Source organism: Macrobrachium nipponense, chromosome 42, assembly GCF_015104395.2.
Source record: "Macrobrachium nipponense isolate FS-2020 chromosome 42, ASM1510439v2, whole genome shotgun sequence".
In the NCBI taxonomy this organism is placed as follows: domain Eukaryota; kingdom Metazoa; phylum Arthropoda; class Malacostraca; order Decapoda; family Palaemonidae; genus Macrobrachium; species Macrobrachium nipponense.
Genome location: NC_061103.1, coordinates 43,521,311 through 43,547,625, shown reverse-complemented (window position 1 = coordinate 43,547,625; position 26,315 = coordinate 43,521,311). Strand labels below are relative to the sequence as shown.

At 37.9% G+C, this 26,315-nt stretch overlaps 1 protein-coding gene and 1 long non-coding RNA gene across 4 annotated transcripts in view; one reads left to right on the top strand and one right to left on the bottom strand.

Annotated features, from left to right (window-relative positions):
• The window catches only part of LOC135213169 (rho GTPase-activating protein 100F-like), a 341,178-nt gene extending 320,226 nt beyond the window's left edge, over window positions 1-20,952 (bottom strand). For both annotated transcript variants that reach the window (XM_064247116.1, XM_064247117.1), the window contains exon 1: window positions 18,749-20,952. The gene's annotated coding sequence lies outside the window, so the exon portion shown is untranslated. The remainder of the gene's footprint in view (window positions 1-18,748) is intronic.
• Window positions 1-26,315, top strand: part of LOC135213171 (uncharacterized) — a 110,202-nt gene that overhangs the window by 40,864 nt on the left and 43,023 nt on the right. The window lies entirely within an intron of this gene.

The following is a 26,315-nucleotide window of genomic DNA, read 5'->3' as shown; positions in this document are numbered from 1 at the left end:
TGTCACATCCAAGGCTCTTATCAACCGCTTCCCCCTTCCATAGGGGGGCGGGGTTGATGGGGGTTGTGGTGTGGTGTAGTGTAAGGGGAGGGGAGGGGGGGCTTGAAATCGTCGGCATTGGCGGCGAGGAGAGAGAAAGAGAGAGAGAGTGAGAGAGAGTGGGCGTTTTATGCGAAATCCAGAGCACCCGCATTGCCTGGCGCCAAGCCTTGACTCACACATACATTTGCTGTCTGCTATTTGATTTTTCCGAGATCTGGGGCAACGTTGTAAGAAGAAGAAAAAGAAGAAGAAGCAAGGAAAAGGGTGGCAGGCACTCGCCAAGCAATGGAAGAAGCTTGTAGGAATAAATATGCACTTATAACCCCAAAAATCCTCCTCATCAGAGTCATTTTTTAAAAGAATAATTGATACCTTTCCCTAGCTACAAGAAGCAAGGTTTCCCTAGGCTGACATCGTAGTTTCTTCATCTCTTAAATTCCACCAGCATACATAGACTTGGGAGCAGACGTCTGGTACTACAAGGCCGCTGCCGCAACATTAATATTGATATTGTTATTAATATTTATGTTTTACATTTTCTCTGTGAAAGGGAGAACTTGAAGACGGACACTATTCCTGGTCGAAAGTCAACCGCCATTAGAGAGAGATTCGAGACTGCTGAAGACAGACCGAGTTTCAGAATTATTATTATTATTATTATTATTATTATTATTATTATTATTATTATTGTTGTTGTTGTTGTTGTTATTATTATTAGTATTATTAAGTATACACCCACGTTCATATAGGACAATTCATATAGGCCTAGCACAAGGCAACAGCCCACTGGACTACTGGACAAGCTTGCATAGAGTGCTACAGCATTCAGTTATGGAAATAACAGATAAAAACAGATCATCATACTAAAATCATAATGAAAATGACTCGGCAGTAACATCAATGTCTGTAAAATATACAGTGAACTGGTATCATTGTATTGGCTGCAGCCTTGTGAAACAAGAACCTAGGGCGGACTCGTGTGAAAAATGCTCCTTGTCAAGTAGATGACATCACAGCGTAAGCAGAATCTGAGGGAGGGGGCGGTGTGGGTGTTGGGTAGGAGGGGGAGAGGAGATTTGATCGGGGGAAAGTGACCAAGAGAAAGTGATTCGTGTCTGTAGGCATTTGCTGACTCGACAAGTTCCTTTCCCGGGCGGGGAACTTCACATAAAGCATAGCTCCGTGCGGTAGTTCAGTAAACGGTTCGTACCTGGAGGAATCGATGAGCCGTACCTTGTAACACCCGACTAGTTTTTATTAACTTATTTCTTTCTTTTTTTTTTTTCCTTGTCGGTGGGATTCACGAGACTAGCTGGGTGTAAATATAAGTTGAATCGTTTTGTATATGTTTCTTTGAATCGAATTCATGTGTATTTATTTGTTTTTTGCGGGACGGTGCAAAAATGTAAACCTTTTTGTAAGCTTAATTTTCGACCGCCTAGGAAGAATAGTTACCGAAACATTTTGGCTAAATTTACGTGCATGTTGTGCATCTAATATTATTTCATTTTGGCAGATTTCCAGGTTTCTAAGACTTCCGTTTTATATATATATTATATATATATATATATATATATATATATATATATATATTAACTTATTTTTTCAAATATCTAGCAACCCAAGAGAATAGCTGGGCAATAAAAACATAGGCCTAAGCTACATGTCTATTATAGCTTAATTTTTGTCATCTGAGTAATAACTGAATATTGGCCTAGAGCATTGTTCTTATTTTCCAATAGTAATTAGTATATTTAGTATATATATATAATACATATATATATAGATATATATATATATATATATATATTATATATATATTAATATTGTTAATACTTGATAGATATATAAGAAGTTTTTAATGATTCTCAGTACAGAAACTTATAATCCCATCACAATGACAGTTATTTATAGACCTTTAGAACTTGGGAGATTAAGTATTTTGTATCATATTCGCCCAATGAACTCCGGCACACAGCAAATATAAACTTTACATTTAGGACGACAGTGTTCCATGTTCTGGAAAGTGATTAATGTGAATATGCTTATGTATTCCATAATGGCTGTTGTTTATATCTCAAGTTTTCCATTGTTAACTTAGACTATACTTACGGAGCTAATACATTAGGAGAAGACGTGGGTTATATTCCATATTATAAACGTTCAATTACAAAGCATTGTCGCGGATAATTCAAGACAGTCTTTTTGACAAATTTTGAAAGCTGGGATTATTGCTTCCTGATAAATGAAGAAAGTAGGGCTTAGTTACATTAGAGAGAGAGAGAGAGAGAGAAAGAGAGAGAGAGAAGAGAGAGAGAGAGAGAGAGAGAGAGAGAGAGAGAAATAAGACCATATTAATGAATTTTGAATACTGAAAATGTAGTATTGCTAGATTTTGATCAAATGTAAGCTTGAATATTGGCTCAAACAAGAAATAGATTTTACTCTGCAAAATTCGAACCAAACTCCCAGTTAAGATTACCTAAACCACATTAAAACCGAGATTAATGTATCTACAACGAACTAAACCACAAAATAAAATAAAAAATAAATAGGACCAGGTCTCTCTGAACTTTACAAAGCCGGAAGCGGTGACCCTTTGAACTTTTAGGGGAACAGGCACAAAGACTTTACATCTTTAAATTAAATTATGTATGTATTTTCTTGAGTTTTTTTTTTCTTTTTTTTAAGGAAAAGTTCGACATTTGGGGAATAAATCTTCTGGTCCAGTGAATTAAAAAAAACTTATAGATATTTATTTTAGTATGTGTACTCTCTCGAGTTTGGTATAAAAAAAAACTTTGACATTAGGGAATAAATCTTTTGCTCCAACGGACTGGGGAAAAAAGGGTACATAGATTTTCGTTTTTAAATTCACTAAGTACAGTAGGTATGAACTATTCAAACCTGGTATTACTGACTGAAGTCTGGATAACTGCAGATAAGGTGAATAGATATTGTTAATATTTGAATACAACAAATCTCCTTTTTTTTTTTTTAATACGTCAAATCTTTTTTGTTTTTATTTTGACTTTAAAAGCGTTAAATTCTCCTTTAACATTACCAAACAAATTACAGTTGATACATGTTTTCATTTGAGCAACTTAGACTGACGTTAAAAAGCTGACATTTCAGTTACTTATTATGTAAATAATATACAAAATACCTATTGTCTAACAAATCAATCACTGATATACAAGGATTAATTACTTTTGGTAAAGGTACTCGCATATCATTTAAACACAATCATAACACGGATTAATGGCTGCAAATCCTTTATTATGTCCTAAAAAGGTTTTAAAGTAATCTATGAGTGGTATTTTGTTTGTGAATTCACGACCCTCCTTAAACATCCCCAACACCACAAACTCACTCTCTCTCTCTCTCTCTCTCTCTCTCTCTCTCTCTCTCTCTCTCTCTCTCTCTCTCTCTTCCCACGACGCGCGCGAACTTTCGCCTAATTGGGTATTATTATTAGTCCTGGGCTTTTTTAATCTGGGGCGCCTCTCATTATTGTCTCCTTCTTCAGTGGTTTCGGACAGATGTGGCGACGTTGCGATTCTCCAGTGGTTTTTTTTTCCTCTGGTTTTAAAAAGTGGGTTTCTTCAGTGGTTTTCTTCGGTGGTTTTCGTGGGCGGGGTTTTCCTCATAGGTTTTATCCGGTAGTTTTCTTCACCGCGTTTATCCAGTGGTTTTCTTGGGTGATTTTTTCTTCATTGGTTTTCTTCAGTGGATTTCGTGGGTGGGGTTTTCCTCATAGGTTTTATCCAGTGAGTTTCTCCAGTGGTTTTATTGAGTGGTTTTCTTCAGTGGGGTGGTTATTTCTTCATTGGTTTTCTTCAGTGGTTTTCGTGGGTGTGGTTTTCCTCAATGGTTTTATCCCGTGGGTTTCTCCAGTCGTATTATCCAGTGGTTTTCTTCAGTGGGTTTCCCCAGTGGTTTTCATGGGGGGTTTTTTCCTTATTAGTTTTATCCAGCGGGTTTCTCCAGTGGTTTTATCCGGTAGTTTTCTTCAGAGCGTTTTTCCAGTGGTTTTCTTGGGTTGTTTTTTCCTCATTGGTTTTATTCAATGGTTTTATCCACTGGTTTTATTCAGTGGTTTTCTTCGGTGGGTTCCTTCAGTGATTTTCGTGGGTGGGTTTTTTTCCTCATTGGTTTTATCCAGTGGTTTTCTTCAGTGGGTTCATCCAATGATTTTAATGGGTTGTTTTTTCGTCGTTGGTTTTATCCACTGTTTTTTTTTTAGTGGGTTTCTCCAGTGATTTTCGTGGGTGGTTTTTTTCCTCAGTGGGTCGTCTCTAGTGATTTTCTCCAGTGGGTTTCTTCAGTGGGTGTCTGCAATGGTTTTTGTCAGTGGATTTTGAAAACCTTAGTGACTTTGACTCGTGGTTTTCTTCAGTGATTTTATTGTCACTGTTATTAGAAATATTGGTTCCTCTTGCCTAGGAGAGAGAGAGAGAGAGAGAGAGAGAGAGAGAGGAATCAGGAATTCTGAAGCTGGCAAAGGGAATATTCCAAAATCTGGCGGTGTATGGGAATAGACAGTCAATTACTGAACGTTTAGAGATTCTTTGGAGAAGCTTAATTTCGCCTAGATCGGATTTGTATGTGGTTCGACAGGAATTTCTGGCTGAAATGATTCCAGTTTCTAAATTGTAAGAAACTGGAATCATCTCATTTAGGACTGGAATCGTCTCATCCAGATATTCCTGTCGGAATCACTTTGGAATAGGATTTAGGACCAATTATTTAAGGTTTTTCAAGGGAACCTGGCCTTTCAGAGTAAATAAGATTAGAAAGCAAAGTCTCTCTCTCTCTCTCTCTCTCTCTCTCTCTCTCTCTCTCTCTCTCTCTCTCTCTCTCTACTTAACTGGAACAGGTCAGTGACCAAGTCACCATCGATGTAGATATGTCAATTTTTTTAATTCATAATCAACACTTTGTCGAAATGATTCAGAAAAAGATAAATTATGAGAGACGATGATTTATTTATTATCAGATATAATGACCAAACTAAAGATGGAGACTCCTGGTAGTACCACCAGAACACCAATCAATTCCACCGTCCGCTGGAAAAAAAAAAATTAAAAAATCGAGTCCAGACAAATACCACTCGAGCGGTTTAACTTCATTAAACCGGGTCTAACTTCAAAACCCTCGTCGTGCGGCCTTAAACCCGACTTGACCTCGTTTTTCAGAGGTCTGGTAACTTTTTTGAAGACTTCCGCAAATCAAAAAAGGGGGGGAAGGGTGCGGGAGGGGGGGGATATAAGAATTCTACAATTCGAGTGGTTTAAGTGACGAGGGGGAAGGTATGTGTCGAAAGTAGAAGTGATGATGATACTTCGAGTAGATTGTTCAACTGAGAGAGAGAGAGAGAGAGAGAGAGAGAGAGAGAGAGAGAGAGAGGGGGGGGGGGGTGGAAACATCGCATCGTAGCTTGGGAACCTACCAAAAGCATTATAACTTTTTTTTTCATCAAATAATCTCTACTTGACACACTTTTGAAAGTGGATCTCTTTGATATCAAGTGATCTTGCACCTAGTATTGGATGATATTACAAATATCTTTTTTTTTTTTTAACCTGTGTCAATTGTTCATTTTTCAAAAAGTCTCTTAAAAAATCGTTGAATCTGTCAATTTATTACCTCACATTCATTTCAGTTCGGTGAAAGTAATTTCAAAACTTCAGTTTCAGCCGAACACACTGAAGGTCAATATGTTCAGGTTCTCATAAATTTCACAGTTATCATCATTAAAATCATCACAATCTATTTCAGTAGTCTTTACCATCCACAATCATTTACCATCCACTGTCATTTTTACACCAGGCGAAGAAGGAATTCCTGTTTCTTCTGCCTGATATAAATCAGAAATCTCGCCTGGTGTTGGTAAGGAAAAATTACCAAGACCAGTGAACCAAGGTGGCTAATTTTATAAAGTCTGGAAAAACTATTTGAAATGTAGCCGGTCTAGTTCTACCATAAGCTTCGTACTTCAGGGTATGAAGTTTTTGATAAAATGGCGATTCCAAAAAATGTATTATAAAAGTTATTACGTGTAATAACTGTAAATTAGTTACAGAATAGAATTACTTTTAGCAACCTTGCTTCATACTGTTTTAAAATGTACTGTTGCCTAGTTTGAATTGTATTGTCTAATCTTCACAATTTTTTAAGATAATACGACTGCCTAGTTTCATTCTAATAATAATACTTTCTTAAAGTAATGTTACGCTAATTACTTAGTTTCACATTTTCTTAATAAGATAACACGACTGTCTGGTCTCATTGAAATTACTTTAATTTATACTTTCTTAAGGAAATATCACTTTAAATACTTATTTTCACATTTTCTTAATAAGATAACACCGCTATCTGGTCTCCTTTTAATTACTTTAATTCATACTTTCTTAAAGAAATAATACTTTAATATCTTAACTTCACACTTTCTTGATAAGATAATACGACTATCTGGTCTGATTTTAATGACTTGAATTCATGCTTTCCTAAGGTAATATTTCTTTAATATCTTAACTTCACACTTTCTTAATAAGATAATGCGACTAGCTGGTCTAGTACCTATATAAATATAGGTATATATATATATATATATATATATCTATATGATATATATATATATATATATATATTAGTGTTTGCCTGATTACGTATTTTTACACTATTTCGAGAAATCAGAAAGAAAAAAGGGGCTGGATATAACTCTTTATAGCGCGTTTATAGTAACTGATCCGTGCCTAATGAAGCATCGAATTTGACGTTTGACATATAATAGCCTTTGGAGCCTCGTAAAAAAAAAGACGCAATTAATATTAACATTCTCGAATAATGTTTGCTTTCAGTCCTGGCAAATTATTTTTTTTTATAACTTCTGTTGATATGAACTACGCTAGGCGGCTGCTTTGAGGCAGGGAGATGATTGGAGTAACTTGGGAGATATAATAATTCTGACAGCATGCGGCTCTGCGCTCGTTAAAAAATTGTTGAATTAGAGTTTAATATTATCTCTCTCTTGCTTGTTGGTTTATAGAAGACGTTGTTTGGTAACAAATTTCATTCTTTCGGTGTTACTGTTTATGATCCAGTAAATTTCTCTTGGATTACATTGGTTTACACTTAAATTAATATTTTTATTATTTTTTTTATCACAGTCATCCTATTCGACTGGGTAGTATTCATAGTGTGGGGTTCCGGTTTGCATCCTGCCTCCTTAGGAGTCCATCACTGTTCTCACTATGGGCGCTGTTTCTAGTAGCCAGTCCTCTGCATGAGTCCTGGAGCTACTTCGGGCATCTAGTTTTTCCAGATTCCTTTTCAGGGATCTTGGGATCGTGCCTCTTATAGTGTTCCTATGATTATGGGTACAATTTCCACTGGCATATCCCATATCTTTCTTATTTCTATTTTCAGGTCATGATACTTATCAGTTTTTCTTTTTCTTTCTTTCTTTTTCCATCTACTCTTGGTGTCCTGTGGTAATAATAATAATAATAATAATAATAATAATAATAATAATAATAATAATAATAATAATAATAAAAAATTCAAACTCCCAAAGGAGTTAGTTTCAAAATCATAAAATTCCCCAAAAATTATTAAGACGTATAACCACGAAGCAAACTGACCTATTATTTATGAACTTACATGTAACCTACGCTGACCTTTTTGGTCACAGCCAGATCACCTACCTATGCCGGAAGGTCAGAAAGGTCACCAGGCTTAGAGTGCCACCCAGTGCCATCTGCCAGTCATTATTCATCGGCACTATTTTTTTTTCTTTTTTATTTTTTGTGGTGTGCCTGTGATATTCTTTGGGTTTATGAATACGCCATTTTGGTTTTATGGCTCTCTCTCTCTCTCTCTCTCTCTCTCTCTCTCTCTCTCTCTCTCCATGGTTTTCTAAACCTGTTCTTCAGCACAGAGAGATCTATGATGATTCTAGTTGTAAGTGATTCTCTCTCTCTCTCTCTCTCTCTCTCTCTCTCTCTCTCTCTCTCTCTTCTCATCTCTAAACTCTGTCTTCTAAACCGCTTCAGCAGAGAGATCTATGATGATTCTAGTTGTAAGTGATTCTCTCTCTCTCTCTCTCTCTCTCTCTCTCTCTCTCTCTCTCTCTCTCTCTCTCAAGGTTATCGTACTCACAATGAAAACTTTGTAAGGATAATATCATATGTACGTATAAGTGAAAATTATTTACTTAAAGCCTGTCCTTAGAGAATTTTAAGTAGTTTCATGTGTAGTATAAGCTTAAGTAATAATAATAGCAGTGATAGTAATAGTAGTGACTTATAACCCAAGCAGTACTCGGTACTAGTATATTTACTTATACTTGGAATTATAAGTTGGCAAACGTATGACTGAGTGTTATAGAGATCTAAGTGAGAGTATAGTTAACGATGTGGTTTTTCTATGTATTGTTGTTAGACCATACATAGTGGCTCCTAGGGTGAATTCTGTTCTATGGAGTTCATATATACTTTCATTCATCAAACTTAGTATAATATAGATCATTTTAAAGAACATTCTAACGTCAGATTTCAAGTACAAATTTAAATGGAGTAACAGTAAAAAAAAAAAAAAAAAAAAAAAAAAAAAAAAAAAAAAACTCAACAAATGAGATGAAATTTTATAATGTATTTTATTGAATCGTCTGTAAATAAGTATTTTTAAGGATTATTCAAGGCCTAAGGCCCGAGTTGGGCCCTTTGTCCAAAAACAAAATCTGTTTTGTCGAACTGTGTAGTGAATTGTGTGGTTTAACACACAGACATATATATAGATACTATATATATACATATTATAAATATATTAATATAATATATAGAATATATATAAGATATATAAGATCTAGATACAAATAATATACATGTTGATAAAGATTCAGACTTCCTTCTCAAATAAACCTAAACAACTGTAGGTAAATAAAAATAATAAATAACAACATACAGAATCCGTAACACAATAAAACACACAAACATAAAGGACCCTATTCTGTAGAGTAGACCAAACTGTAGCAGAGCACGCTGTATAGACCGAAGCTACAGAACTGCTGCTCTGTAGGTATATATCGTGTCAGCCCCCACCCCCACCCCCTCCCCCTCCCCCCTATGGCGTAAAGGTAGCGGACACACCCACCATTATACGCACGTTCTCGTGTGACTCATGTCCGCGTCAGGGGTACACACGCACTTCGAGAGCTTGCGCGCTGTCACACGTAAGGCTTCTGTCGCGTCTTCAAGGCCGGAACAAACGTCTGTTTTTGCCCTTATTGGACGTTGTTTTTCCACCTGTTCTTAGCGGATGTTGTTTTTTCTTATTCTTAGTGGGCGTTGTTTCCTTAATTCTTAGCGGATGTTGTTTTCCCCTATTCTTAATGAACGTTGTTTTTCCCTTTCTTAGTGGGCGTAGTTTTCTCTTCATTCTTAGTGGACGTTGTTTTCCCTTAATTCGTAGTGGATGTTGTTTTCCCCTATTCTTAGTGAACGTTGTCTTTCCATTTCTTAGTGGATGTTGGTTTTCCCTTCATTCTTAGTGGACGTTGTTTTTCCCCGCATATTCTTTATGGTCGTTTTCCCCTCCATTATTAGTGAATGTTTTTTTCCCCTATTCTTAGCGGACGTTGTTTTTCCCTTTCTTAGTGGCTGTTGTTTTCCACCTCCATTCTTAGTGGACGTTGTTTTTCCCACATATTCTTTGTTGTCGTTGTTTTCTCCTCCATTTTTATTGGACATTTTTCCTCTCCATTCTTAGTGGAAGTTGTTTCCTCCTCTATTCTTAGTGGACGTTGTTTCCCTACTATTCTTTGTGGTCGATGTTTTTCCCCTACATTCTTAGTGAACATTGTTTTTCCATCCATTCTTCGTGGACGTTGTTTTCCCCCATTTTCCCCAACAATGTTGGAAGGTCGACTGACTCCTGACTCCATGAAACTTCCCCCCCCCCCCCCACCCCCCACCCCCCCTCTCTCTCTCTCTCTCTCTCTCTCTCTACGTTCCATCGATCCTTCCGTAGAGACAATCGATAACAATGACAGTTGTTGCTGGTTCCCACCTCTGAAACAACATTCATACGGATTTGTAAAGTGGAATTGTATAGTTAGCTCTGTATTATTATTATTATTATTATTATTATTATTATTATTATTATTATTATTATTATTATCCTATCCTTGTGCACCTATGTTTATTATATATATATATATATATATATATATATATATATATATATATATATAGATGTATATAGATATATATATATGTATATTATATATATAGTATATATATATATATATATATATATATATATATATATATATATATATATAGAAACGGCACACATAGTGAGAAAAGTGATGGACTCTAAGGAGGCAGGATGCAACCCGGAACCCCACACTATAAATATCACCAAGTCGAATTGGAAGACTGTGATAGATAAAAAAAAATAAATAAAAAACGTTTGCATACAAAGAGCAACCACGCTTTGGCAAAGGCATGATAAAAGATAAAAAAATAACAATAATAATAATAATAATAATAATAATAATAATAATAATAATAATAATAATAATAATAATAAAGAAATACTAATAATAATAATAATGATGTAATAGTTCTTAATTGTTAAACATACAAACAGACACATAAATGCACAATAAATTATTCCCAGCTTGCTCTTTATATATATATAATATATATGATATATATAGAATATATATATATATATATATAGTACATATATGATATATATATTATATTATTATTATATATATGATATAAACCAATGTTATATTATATATATATATATGATTGTTATATATATTAACATATATCATATATATATATATATCAAATAAATATATATATATATATATATATATATACTATATATATATATATATATATACTATATATATATATATTATATAAAGAGCAAGATGGGAATAATTTATTGTACATTTATGTGTCTGTGTATGTTTAACAATTAAGAACTATTATTATTATTATTATATTATTATTATTATTATTATTATTATTATTATTATTATTATTATTATTATTATTATTGTTTCTTTATCTTTTATCATGTCTTTGCCAAAGCGTGGTTGCTCTTTGTATGCAAACTTTTTTTCTTTTTTTTTTTATCTATCACAGTGTTCCAATTCGACTGGGTGATATTTATAGTGTGGGGTTCCGGGTTGCATCCTGCATCATTAGGAGTCCATCACTTTTCTCACTATGTGCACCGTTTCTAGGATCACACTTCTGCATGAGGCCTGGAGCTACTTCAGCCTCTAGTTTTTCCAGTTTCCTTTTCAGGGATCTTGGAATTGTGCCTAGTGGCAGAATGGGTTAGATCGTTAATGGGCTGGTCAGTCGTTGGAGGGGTGACCGCTCTCCTCTGCGTTGATTCCTTGGGAAAGGATCTTTACCATAATTTCCTCAGCCAACTCAGCTGTAAATGAGTACCTATTCCTGATGGGGTAGGGTCCAGCTATGGATTAAATAGCAAAACTCAGCAGTGATGGAAAGAAATGAAGGATTATTATTATTATTATTATTTTTTTTTTTTTTTTTTGCTCTATCACAGTCCTCCAATTCGACTGGGTGGTATTTATAGTGTGGGGTTCCGGGTTGCATCCTGCCTCCTTAGGAGTCCATCACTTTTCTACTGTGTGCCGTTTCTAGGATGACACTCTTCTGCATGAGTCCTGGAGCTACTTCAGCCTCTAGTTTTTCTAGATTCCTTTTCAGGGATCTTGGGATCGTGCCTAGTGCTCCTATGATTATGGGTACGATTTCCACTGGCATATCCCATATCCTTCTTATTTCTATTTTCAGATCTTGATACTTATCCATTTTTTCCCTCTCTTTCTCTTCAACTCTGGTGTCCCATGGTATTGCGACATCAATGAGTGATACTTTCTTCTTGACTTTGTCAATCAACGTCACGTCTGGTCTGTTTGCACGTATCACCCCTGTCCGTTCTGATACCATAGTCCCAGAGGATCTTTGCCTGATCGTTTTTCTATCACTCCTTCAGGTTGGTGGCTCTACCACTTATTACTGCAAGGTAGCTGATGTTTCTTGCACAGGCTCCAGTGGAGGGCTTTTGCTACTGAATCATGCCTCTTTTTGTACTGGTTCTGTGCAAGTGCCGGGCATTCACTTGCTATGTGGTTTATGGTTTTCATTTTTTCGTATTGCACTTCCTACATAAGGGAGAGATGTTATTTCCCTCTATTTTCTTTGAACATACCTGGTTCTTAGGACCTGATCTTGTGCCGCTGTTATCATTCCTTCAGTTTCCTTCTTTAGCTCTCCCCTCTGTAGCCATTGCCAATTGTCATCGCTGGCTAGTTCTTTAGTCTGTCTCATGTATTGGCCGTGCATTGGTTTGTTGTGCCAGTCCTCTGTTCTGTCTGTCTTTCTCCTGTCTCTGTATATTTCTGGGTCTTCGTCTACTTTTATCAGTCCTTCTTCCCATGCACTCTTTAGCCACTCGTCTTCACTGGTTTTCAGATATTGCCCCAGTGCTCTGTTCTCGATGTTTACGCAGTCCTCTATACTTAGTAGTCCTCTCCCTCCTTCCTTTCGTGTTATGTATAGTCTGTCCGTATTTGCTCTTGGGTGTAGTGCTTTGTGTATTGTCATATGTTTCCTGGTTTTCTGATCTATGCTGCGGAGTTCTGCCTTCGTCCATTCCACTATTCCTGCACTGTATCTGATTACTGGCACTGCCCATGTGTTTATGGCTTTTATCATATTTCCGGCGTTGAGTTTTGACTTGAGTATCGCCTTGAGTCTCTGCATATATTCTTTCCTGATCGTGTCCTTCATCTCTTGGTGTTTTATATCCCCTCCTTCCATTATTCCCAGGTTATTTGTATCCTGTCCTCATCTATGTGTTTGATGTTGCTCCCATCTGGTAGCTTATCCTTCAGTTCTCGTTACTTTTGCCTTTTTGTATGTTGACTAAGGCGCATTTTTCTATTCCAAACTCCATCCTGATGTCCCCAGATACAATCCTTACAGTCTGGATTAGGGTATCTATTTCCTTGATGCTCTTACCATACAGCTTGATGTCGTCCATGAACATCAGATGGTTGATTCTGTTGCCTCTTTTCTTGAGTTGGTACCCGGCATCCATCTTCTGTAGTACTTTGTTCATGGGAAGGGAATCATGGCTACTACGAAGAGTAGTGGGGACAGTGAGTTCCGCCCTGGAAGATCCCTCTTCCTGATAATTAACCTCTGCTAGTCTTATTCCAGAGCTTGTAAGTATTGTATTCCAGTTGCGCATTGTATTTTTGAGGAAGCTGATGGTGTTTTTCCTCTGCCCCATATATTTTCAGGCATTCTATTAGCCATGTGTGTATCATGTCGAAGGCTTTCTTATAGTCTATCCATGCCATGCTTAGGTTGGTTTTCCTTCTCCTACTGTTCTTCATTACCATTTTGTCTATCATTATTATTATTATTATTATTATTATTATTATTATTATTATTATTATTATTATTATTATTATTATTATTATTATTATTATAGTAAATCAATTTTTTGAATAATTCTTTCTCACAATCATTTTTGGAAAATATGTTGAAATAATTCTCATTACGTTTAATCTGTTTCAAGGTCAAAAAAGTTATTTATTATTTCCTGAGAAAAATAAATAATTATTGTCACTGCTTCCAGTCGTTGTAAATTCAAAGAGAGAGAGAGAGAGAGACAGAGAGGGCGAGAGAGAGAGAGAAGAGAGAGGAGAGAGGAGAGAGGAGAGAAGAGGAATAATATATACATCTCTCAAGTCTCTTAAGAAAGAGGTGTCTAAGCCTTTTGGGTAGTTCCCGAAATGCCTCATGACCTTTTCGCATATATATATATATATATATATATATATATATATATATATATATATATATATATAATATATATACACAAAGCCACCTCATACGTGGTATGTCTGGACAGGTGTGTGTGTGTGTTTGTGTGTTTGTGTGTGTGTCCGTCAAAACGCCCTTTCCTAAGGCCTTTTGTAATTTAAAGAATTATGGTCATATGTTTTTTTCGTTTGAATAATAATAATAATAATAATAATAATAATAATAATAATAATAATAATAATGCTTTTGTCGTTAATAATACTTATTATTCGCAGAAAGCTTTTTTATAAGAGTGAATGAATCATTGTTCATGACATTATTTTCTTTAAGATTTTCATTCTTAAAAAAAATGCTATCAACTTTGAGTTTTAAATCGTTTATTTTATTTCTTTTTTTTTAAATGTTAAACCTTTCATTAGTCAGTCAAATACCTTACAATGTAGATCCTTTTAAGTAAGTACGTGAAAGATATTTAAAGAAAAGTTGAAAGCTATTTATTCAGTGGTATATGTGAGACCAGCTTCACTCATATTTATTTCAAGCTACGTGGTTGGTGCGAGAATTGTTTCATTAACCTAGGTTGGGCTTTGGGACTTTTGTTGTATAAACATGGTCAAATAATATTGCCAACTCCGACGTATGTCGTTGGAATCATCAACGTTTATCATGGGCAAAATTCAGATATATAAGTGGTAATAATATTGAGAGTAATTTCGTAAATCAAACGGAACCTATAATATGACTATGAATTAAGATTATATCTCCTTCAAGTCTGTGTAGATTATTCAATATGCAAAATTGCATAGTTTACACTCCCTAACGCTAAACGAAATGTCATGAACTAGACCTTTTGAGTTCTATAAAGCAGATAGACAGACAGACAGACAGCCAGATGAATAGATATAGAGTGATGCACACTCATGTTTAAATACGACAATAAACAGAGCCTTGTCATTCCAATCTTACTCGGAAACAAAGTACAAAAATGTAATCATTTCTTTAATAGTAAAGTAGTAAAAACTACACACACACATCCTTGAATATAAAAACATGAATGAAGCATTCGTAATTAGGCGACGACAGAACATAGCATCGTTACGCAGTCGTAACTTTTATATTATACCGTATAATATGCATGACTATTGAACAGCACATGTGTGTTGCAAACCTGCCCCGAACGTAGTTGCCAAAGGTCGGCATCGGTTGAATAATTGACTCCGTTTTTTGCATCTGAAATGTCTCTTAGTCACCTTTGCTCTAGTTACAAACGTCAGATTTTTAGTTTTGCTTTGTAATTCGTCTTGAGGAATGTCTTGAGTGTTAGTACGTCTTTCCACTACCAACAGGTGGCAATGAATACGCTTGGTAAAATTATAGTCAAATTGATACTTAGAAACTGATGTGATTAGCGTCAGATGCCAGAAACCGCCATTTGCTTTAACTAAGGTATACGGACTTGAATGTCTTAGGGAGTTTTGAACGTACAAATAAAACGTGAATAATGTTGAGGCAGTGATAACAGGTCGAGAAATTAAAGTTAGCTCTCATACTGAATGGAAAATCCACGTATTTAACCTTGAATTTTTACAAGTTTCATTAAGCAGGTAATTAGAATCAAGGATTATTATAGGATGATTGTGAAAAAATTATAGAATAACAGTCCAATTTAGACCAACTCTTACTATAATGGCCAGGATTATGCTTACATAACATTTTAAAAAATAGAAAACTGAAAACTCTTTTAACAAAATATTAATTAATAGAGCACGGAAAAGATGACAAGTCATTTTTTTCCGGAAATTAATCCACAGGTATTATTAATATATACGTGATTGATACGTGTCCCCAACCTATCAGAGAGAGAGAGAGAGAAAAAAAAAAAAACCGCTGACATTGGGAATGTCTTGCGTGACATTAGGAAGCAAGCGTGTCCGTGCATGTCACGTGACCTGCATCACGGCAAACACACACACACACGAGCTTGATCTCTCTCTCTCTCTCTTCTTTACTAATCTTCATTATGTGCTTCTTTATCTCCTCCCTCTCGTTCACCTTAAATCATATAACACTCTCTCTCTCTCTCTCTCTCTCTCTCTCATCCCATAATAACTATATATCTTTCTTCCTCTATCTGCCTCAATGAACATTCTCTCTCTCTCTCTCTCTCTCTCTCTCTCTCTCTCTCTCTCTCTTCTAAACTTGCCAAGTGATTTGTCGGAAATGTTATGCCTTCCTTTTTCTCTAATAAAATCTAATAAAATATTAAGTTAATTATTTAACAATGACATATTTAACAATTTTGAAATGGATTCATAAGGACGCAGTCTGTGTTCGTCTCGACTGGTAGATTGTGCAGATTTGATTTAAACACATTCAACCATTCCTGATGTCTCTCTGGGTTACTCAAACAAAGTCTATGGTCTAATCTTGTCAAATTTCATTATGTCTGCCCGTATCTGTAAGTTCTAAGGCTTCTTGTATTGAGATTAAATTGTTTTGTAGCTTTCTTTAATTAAATAGATAAATATATGTGTTTATATCTATAAGCATCAGCTGCGTTCATAATGGTCTTTTTAGTTTTTGTTTAAAAAAAATGTTTATCTAGATAAATAAATATATTTGCTAATATGTAAACATCAGCTACGTTCATAATGGGCTTTTTAATTTTTTTTCAAGAAAATTAATCAGTTATGTTAAGCAAAATCTTATTTTTTCTTATCTTTTTTGTTATGTAATTCGAAACAATTCGTGATTTTAAGAATCAAGTTTATCATTGTTCTTTTTCAGTAACAACATTTTTACAGCTTTTACAAGAAAAAATATTTATTAAAATGTAATATAAACAGCGTTTACAAGTATAGATCGCTTGAATATAATTACATATATAAGGAGATTTTTCAGTACTAACATCGCTCAGCAAAAACATCACAGACTATTTATACAAACCTTAGATTTTGGAATTCGAAACTGAAATTTTAAAAAATCGTAAAAAGGAAAGAAAATCATTTTGGCAACTAATTAAAAAGTGACGGAGAATGAGACGTAAGATACTCATATATAATATGACAGTTATAATGGAGAATCAAGTCCACAATTCTATAATTGCGTGAATATATTTAAAAATAAAACTCCCAAGGAACGGCAGATTCCACTAGAACAGGGTTTCTCAAAATAGGGTATCCATACCCCTTGGGGTTATGAGACATACATGCTGGGGGTATGGGGCTTGACCTCTGGATATTTGTATATATTTGATTTTAATGTTTCAATGCGTACATGGGTGCATTTTGTAAATAAATAGCTAGTATATAAAACTGTAAATGCTTTCGATGTTCTTGCATGTTCTTTTCGTAGCTATTCATATCTAAAGTATGTAATAAACCAAGTGTTTTAAGTTTTATTGTGAGCAAATAGGATTTAAGTCGACTTAAGCATGGGGGGGGGCGGTTTATGGAACCATATTTGGCAATCAAATGGACTTAAGCAAAGGGGATATAGAACCATATTTGGCAATTTGGGGGTGGGGAGGGGGGTCTGGAGCCATCAAAAGGTTAAGAACCCCTGCACTAGAATATGTGGTTCTTAACCTATTTCATCCCCAGTGAACCCACCCCCCACCCCCCCCCCCCCCTTACCAAGAGACTTCTTTATTGAAAATCCCACGAACAAAAACGTTGAAAAACTCCACATAGCCTCTAGAAATGGCAGAACATTGCAAATTCCACAGCAGAACTGTTGGACATGAAACGCCAAAAGCAAAGGAACCCCCCACACCACCGCCCAGGGTAAGAACCGCTGCTCTAGAAGTAACAATACCAATGCCACTTTTAGTGCCTTCATGCCCCTTTTCAAAAATTGCCAGAGTTTTAAATCCATAGAATTGTACGATTTTTTTTTTTTTTTTTTTTTTTTTTGGTGAAGTGTGTTATGATTAGCCTGTGAAATGCTTTCTTAATTTCACTAAATTATACAGTGGAAACTGTTAGAATGTCTTTTAAAAAATGAGAACCACTAAAATTTTTCACTTAAAATTTATATAATGAAACTTACTATAATGGATAGTTAAGCCACTGAAATGCACAATTAGTCTTTAAAAACAAATAATTCAGTTATACCCGATGAAATTAAGATGCAGAATTAAACCAAATAAAATGCACAATTTGACCGACGGGAATGCACAGCAGTACCCACTAAAATAGCAGCTTGAATCACTAAAATGCACGATTAGACCTGCTAAATGCACAAATTGAATCACGGAAGTGAAGTTTTACCCTTATAACACACAGCTATATCCACTAAAGTAAGCGGTTTGAATCACTTGAGTGCACAATCAAACCCACTTAAATGCACAACTTGAATCGATCAAATGCACAATTAAACCTACTAAAATGCATAGCTGACCCAATAAAATGCACAAATTTAATCACTAAAATGCATAATTAAACCCGCTAAGATGCACAATTAGACCCACTAAAATGCATAATAATCACTAAAATGCTCAATTAAAAACCTACAAAAAGGCACTATTAAACCCACTAAAATGGACAATTTGAGTCACTTAAACAAACAATTAAACCCACCCAAAATGAGCAATTAAACCCACCAAAATGCAAAGTTAAACCCACTAAAATAAACAATTTGAATCACTTAAATGCAAAAATTAAAATCACCAAAATGCACAGTTAAACCCACCAAAAATACACAATTAAACCCAAAAATGCAAAATTAAACCCACTAAAATGGACAATTTGAGTCACTGAAATGCACAATTAAACCGACCAGAATGCAAAGCCTGCTCCACTTACCTCGCTCAATCATAAATTGTCTCCCGGTGACCGGGGAGTTTTGTTGGGGGGGGTATGTAGGGATTGGGGGGGAAGGGGAGGGGGAATGCTTGATGGGAGCGAAGATGCTGGCTGGGGGCTAGACGGGCTACTGGTATGCAGACGTTGGTGGGCCGTACATTCCCTTGAAGAAGGCTGATGAGGAAGAAAAGTGGCCCGCACTCCAACACACACATATACGCGCGCGCGAGCACACGGTGAACTCTGTCGTATTTTGTCTATCTTTCTTTTATTTTCTCTCTACGAGTGAGACAATCAGACACAAAAGCACGATTTCACAATATTAGCAACTAAACGGTAGTGGTTTTTATTATTATTATTATTATTATTAAACTTACCGAGTAATTATTTTTACTATAAGTGTGAGATAAGGCTTATTTTTTTTATCTTATTTTATCTGATCTCTTTCTCTCTATCTCTATTTCTTATCCCTCTCTTCTCTTTTCTCTTTCTTTGAACACTTTCATATCACTTCGCGGGGGTGGGGGGGAGAAGAGGAGGGGGGAAAAAAAAGAGTATATTTCTTTTCTGTTAAATTTGGTTCGTTTATATATATTTATTTATTTTTTTAAATATTATTGCACTGAGGTAGAGTCTTGAGTGATTGTGATCCTTATTTTTACTATCCTTCTTCTTTTATTCCTATTATTATAATATCGAAGAGAACACACGCACTAACGCACGCACAAACACGAATATACACGAAGAATTTCTGCTATATATATATATTTTTTTTTTCCTTTAATTTTTTTTTAAATCCGGGAATTTAGAATTTTGAGAATAAACCTTTTTTTAATTAATTCTTCAGCTCGTTTTTTATTTTTTTTTATCAACCTCTCCGATGAATACTTTGGATTCCCGCTCTGCTTTCCTGCTGCCGTGTCTGCTTGCTTGCTTGCCTGCTTGCCTGCTGCCGTGTCTGGCACCCAGCAGCTCAGGCCCTCCTTTCCTCCCAGGGTGTCGGGAGGAGGGAGCGTCGGCGTAGGATCTCGAGGATTAGCCACCTGGTACTAGGGGAAGCGGCGGCGGCGGCGGCAGTAGAAGACAGAAAGAAGCAGGTATTTGCAGGATTGGCTAAGCACAGGTGAGAAGAAGAAGGAGGAGGAGGAGGAGGAGGAGGAGGACTGCGCTCCCCTTCGGAGGAAGAGCCGGGAGGCTGCATATTTGTGGTGGTTGTAGTGGTAGTAGTAGTAGTAATAGTGGTTGTAGTGGTAGTATAGTACTAGCTGCTTAGCTGATCTGACAGGTGGTGGGCAGTGTTTGAGGATTCGCTCCGCGCTCTCTCTCTCTCTCTCTCAACCCCCTTGGCTATATTCCTCTCTCTCTCTCTCTCTCTCTCTCTCTCTCTCTCTCTCTCTCTCTCTCTCAGGTTCACTCACACTCTTTCTCTCCTTCCACTCGCAATAGCTACTGCGGCGGCTGTTGGCAGTGCTGAGAAAGATGTGCACGGGTTCGGCATAAGGCGCCGTGCGGCTGGTGGCCGAGCGTATTCTTGCGCATTCATGTGTGTGTTTGTGTCTATGTGTGTGTTTGTGTGTGTATGTATGTGTTTGTGCGTCGCTGAATGTGCGTGAGTTTGCGGGGCTGGGACTGGTACTAATGGGGTTGGTTCGTATTTGGGAGAGGAGGAGGAGGTAGGAGGTAGGAAGTAGGAGGAAGAAGGGGTGAGGGGGGGAAGGGAGGGTGGGGTGGGGGAGGCGAATCGATGTGTCCGGAAGCCTGTCACGCCAACATCAGAGAGCTCTTATGGTACCACCCTCCTAGCAGCCTCTCTCTCTCTCTCTCACTCTCTCTCTCACAGAGGTACGACCTACAACGGCTCTTAACGAAGGCGACGACGACGGCGGCGGCGGAGGAGACGTCTGTCTGTTGTCTGTCTAGCTCCTGCTGGTGGTGGTACTATAGTGAGTGAAGCGACACAGCGAACAACAACAGCAGGAGGAGGAGGCGGAGACGGAGGAGGAGGAGGAGGAGGAGAAGGAGGAGGAAGGAAGCAGCAGCAGCAGCGACCAACGACTGACGACACGACCAACGACTAGCAACGACGGCGCGGGCGGTATATATCGGATTGGGCCCTCAGCAGCGACTGACTGGCCCGCCTCGCCCCCTTTCCTGATGGAGTGCTACTGCCGCTGCCGCCCGCCGTCTCTCTCTCTCTCTCTCTCTCTCTTTCCCTCCCTCTCTCTCTCTCTCTCGCTCTCTCTCTCTCTCTCTCTCACTCTCTAGAGGTAGAGCTAGCTAGCTAGCTGTGCCTGCCTGCCTGCCTGCAGCTGCACTAGTACTAACACGACTGCTGAAGGAGAAAGGAGGAAACCGGAGGAGGAGGCGTCGTAGCGCTGTTGCCGGTGTATTCCTCTGCGCTTTCCTCTGCTCCTTCTTGATTTTTCCCCTCTTCCTCTCTTCTCCTCTTTCGCACGAAAGGGGGCGTCTAGGAGAGAGAGAAGAAAGAGAGGAGGTGATGAACACCCAATCCACCGCTGACGGAGTAAGGAGTAGGACTAGTACTAGAGGAGTATATAAGTAGTAAGAAGAGCGAGGAAGAAGAATAAGGGGGAAACAGCCGGGCCAGGGAGAGTGAAAGAGAGAGAGAAGAGACAGAGAGAGCAGCAAGACCAACGTCCAGGTAAACAGAAACACAGAAGGAGAATAACTCAGGAGATAGAGATAGACCGTCGTCGTACTATCCTTCTGGTTTTAGAGGGAGAGGAACATCGTTGGAGGAACAACCTTGTTGGAGAACGACTTCAGTTATCCACGCCTGTGTTGTGGGAGAGAGTGAGTGAGTGAAGGAGAGGGGAATAGGTAGGAGAATAGATGTGTGGGAGAGAAAAATAAAGAGGGTGAAGATCCACGTATTCACGCCAGACGCGACAAACAAACTCGCACAAACGCTCAAGGCACCATCGCCCTTCAGGACAAGAGGGAGAGTGTCACAGACTCACAGTGTCCTCCGGGGGGCGTGAACGGCGCCCCTATCCAGCTCACGCGGGTTGCTGTCCACTCTCTCACTCGGCACTGAGAGAGAGTGAGAGAGAGAGAGAGCGAACGAGAGAAAGAGAGAGAGAGAGAGAGAGAGAGAGATCGTCTTCACACACATACACACGCACACATATACACTCACTCACACACCACTCCCCCCCCCCCCCCCCCCCCCCCCCCCCCTCTCTCCCCCCCCCCCCCTCTCTCTCTCTCTCTCTCTCTCTCTCTCTCATATACACACCCTATTGCCTTACCCGTCCTCGCCATCCTCCACCACTGCCATCAACTCCAACACTTTCAACCTTGCGCAACCATCTCCACCTCTCTCTCTCTCTCTCTCTCTCTCTCTCTCTCTGCCTCTCAAGTCATCACTCAAACAATTTAGAGCGAAATCTGTATAAAGGTTTTTTTAAACTATTTGCAAGCAAATTTTCTCTCTCTCTCTCTCTCAACTCTCTCCTCTCTCTCTCTCTCTCTCTCTCTCTCTCATAAATTCCCTTTATGAATGGGGTTATCAAACACCAAGCCATTATATACTAGACTAAAGCAAACATATTTTCTACTGCAAGCCAATCGTCCCCCATCTATCTCTCTCTCTCTCTCTCTCTCTCTCTCTCTCCTCTATCTCTCTCTCTCTCTCTCTCAAACTCCATTTTATTCAGATAGACTGAGGTCAAGAAGAAGAATCGCTTCTCGTCATTAATACCGCTGATAATAACTTCTGAGGACGACGGCAAAGGTATAAGCATATAGCAGCAGCATCAGCGGACGAAGACGATGACAAACGCACGCTCGCACACCTGCGCATGCGCCACCTGCTGGCTCGCGCACGCGCACCCGAGACCAACCACCACACAAGGTCTCTGGCAGGGTCGGTCGATACGATACATTGTAGTCTCAGTCCCCCCACCCCCGCCCGGCCTGGACATTCTATATATTATTCGTCGTGGTCGTGGACTACCACAGATACGACTTGACTATCTATACCTATATATAAGAGAGGTTGCGTTCGGGTGGTATAGTAGATGCAATTTCCAGTCTCTTGGCTCTCTGGTTTTTTTGGGGGGTGGGGGTCAGGGGAGGAGGCGGGGTGGGGTTTACGGAAGCGGGGCTCTCTCCCTAAAAACGAAGCCTGGCTCTCTCTCTCTCTCTCCTCTCTCTCTCTCTCTCTCTCTCTAAATATATATATATATTATATATATATATATATATCATATATATATATATATAGACAGAAAAAAATATACTTTTACTTATAGTGAGTCATTTTCAAAAACTCTCTCTATCTCTCTATCTCTCTCTCTCTCTCTCTCTCTCTCTCTCTCTCTCAAAAATTTACGTGAGCTTGTTTCATGCTCTCTTATCCCTTTACGTTTTATCCGTCTTCAACAGAAAACGAGATAAGGAGAGAAGAGGCGGAGAGAGAGAGAGAGAGAGAGCCAGAGAGAGAGAGGGAGGATAGGGAGGGAGATGTATGGAATAGACAATACCCTAAAGCTGATTTAGGGTACGTTTTGTCCGAGAGAGAGTCACCGCTCACCAGGTGCAGGGTGGCAAATTTCTATTCATGGACAGGAACTAAGTTAGAGGTAAATGGGGAAAAAACTCTCTCTCTCTCTCTCTCTCTCTCTCTCTCTCTCTCTCTCTCTCTCTCTCTCTCTCTCTCTGCTTGAAAAAGAGGGATAGAGAGAGAATATGTGTAATTACAGAATTGATTACAGACAGATCACACCTTGTCCACTCGAATTAGTTATCACTAAATATTTTGAAAACCGGCTCTCTCACAACAACTTTTTTCTATTTTGTCATTTATTTATTTTGTGATGTATATTTATTTTATTTTTGTCATTTATTTATTCACATTTATTTATTTATACACAAATATACAGATATAAAACAGCGTAGAAAATTTTTTTTTCCTTAAATTCATAATACTATATAGTTATACCGCACAGTCTCACAGACACCGGCCTTGCAAAAGTTCGTGCATGAGTGCGTACGGCCCTTACGATTCCGTACGGGTCCTTTACCTCCCTCCTTCCCCCACCCCCCACCCCCATCCCCTCCCCCCCACGACCGTAAACGCCTGACCGCTAGCGTTAACTTTAAAAACAGCCCAAACTCCGAGTTGACGGACAAGTGGGTCTAGATTATTTGTACGGAAATTTTATACATACACATATGTATATATATAAATATATATATATATATATATTCTTTTTCTGGCCTCTAAAGGCTACTTACAAACAAAAATCTGGTATCAATAGTCAATCAAATAAACGTTGTCCTCAAAAGTGTTATACATTTTTTTCATCGTGATTATTTATTAGTATCATCATTATAGTTGATTATCCTTCTCTTCTGAGGTCATCGTCCTGTGGAAACATAAATCCTTGACAATCAAGTGGCCTAGAAGCTGACAATGCTGGTCAAAGGTTAAGGTCGCATGAAAACAAAAATTATAATCCACAGATCTGTAGCCACTATTGGTCCATTTATTCAACTGTCATTGAATATACTTGTCGAATATTATCTCGTTTCTTGTTTTATATTTAAAATATATTTATTTGCCATTATTTTCCTCTGTGAATTCAAATAGTTTTTTTTTTATAAATACAGTTTTATATTTGTTCAAATTAACGTTTTCATTCACTTCAGTGACACAAACCGTCATTCTTGTCTGAGGATCACTCGTGTGTTTAATAATCTTTCTCAATTAAAGTTACTTTATTATATAATTATAGTTATTAACTAGTTATTTCTCAGACATGTTTCCTTGCCTTTTCTCATAATTGACTGTAAAATCATGTCACTGTGTTTCCTGAGTGTTTTAATTTATGTGGGGGGATGTGTCTTCCTTGGTATCTAGTCTCAACTATCGGGTTCAGTCAGTAATATTATAGTGAATTGTTTTGGTTTGTTAACTTTTCTTAAAAAAAAAAAAAAAAAAAAAAAAAAAAAAATCCTAAGCTTTCAGCTCTTCAGCTTTTATCTAGTCAATAGCTTTCCAACCTCTCTCTCTCTCTCTCTCTCTCTCTCTCTCTCTCTCTCTCTCTCTCTCTCTCTCTCTCTCTCTCTCTCCAATCCAATTGTCCGTGTTGTTAGTAACTTGAAATCGTACTTAATATTAGTGACTAGCCAAATGTGTGTACCAAAATTCTCTCTCTCTCTCTCTCTCTCTCTCTCTCTCTCTCTCTCTCTCTCTCTCTCCAAACGCACTTTTCCATTAAAGGTCAGTTAGATTTGTCTTAAACTCTGGTCGTTATCAAAGATTTTTAACTAATATTAAGTGATATCTACTGCTCCGGAACAATTTAGATAAATATTTATATTTATCTATTTATTCTCCTTATATTATTATCATAGTTCATCGTTGGTAGTAAGAGTTCTTTTACTCAGAAAATTTATATTATGATTGTAAGTATCATTATCAAAATGTGACCAACATTAACATGAAACATACGTAGCCTAAAAAATCATTCACTAGGAAAGTAAGTAAAGTTGTGACTCGCTTATATTGTATTCTGAAATAGTGAAAGGGAATTCAAGGTAAATAATAATAATAAGTAGTTTTTTTCACAAGAGTAGAGGAGTAATCATGATGAGAAACAACGGAGACACGACACTAATGAAAGCCTCGAGCCCTAGACCTATATATAGTACAGTACTGTGAACATCCCACAAGTCAGTCAGTCCTTCGATGCTTTGTGAAGTTCGATGACTCGTTAATTCAAACGCAAAGAAGGCAGTGAGAGAGAGAGTGAGAGAGACAAAAGGATAGAATTCATTCGGCTTGTATTGTTGACACAGAACGGGTAGGCAGCGCAGGGAAAGAAGAAGAAGAAGAGGGTGACTCTGGAAGAAAAGGGGGAGACAGAGCCATAATAGGCCTATCCGACTCAACTCGACTCGAAGCTTTCCAGGTAGACCCTTTCTCTCTCTCTCTCTCTCTCTCTCTCTCTCTCTCTCTCTCTCTCTCTCTTGGGGGGTACTGATGCCAGGCGCTTCCAGATGCTCATTTATTCGCCCTAGACCGAAACTTTTCCCCCCGGTAGGAAGTCTCTCAAAGTCGTTTTCCTTTGCGATTTCAAACACGGCTAGTCGTAGTACTAGGCTCAGACTCAAGAGGTAGTACTACAGTTCATATAAGACGTAGTACCATCCGTTATCGCTGTGATGGAAGGGTACAGAGGGGGGTACATTGAAAAAGGGGAGGGTGGAATTAGAGTAAGTGGGAGGGGAAAGGAGAGAGAGATGGTTGATGACACAGCGTTGACGAAAGGGTGTGTCCATATTTCAAAACGCCAGGATAATGGAAGGAGAAGAAAAGAGAGAGAGCAAAAAAAAAAAGTATTGTAGGGGAGGGTGAATCAGGAGAGAGAGAGAGTGAGAGGGAGTTAGAAGATGAGATGATGAAGGAGGTGGGGTGGGGAGGATGGAGTTTTCCTGAGCAGAGGTGGAGGCGGGGGGGGGGGGGGGGAAGACAGGGATGCACTCCCTCAAGAAGAAGCTACCCTCCTTCCTTAATCTTGATGAGTTACAGAAACTC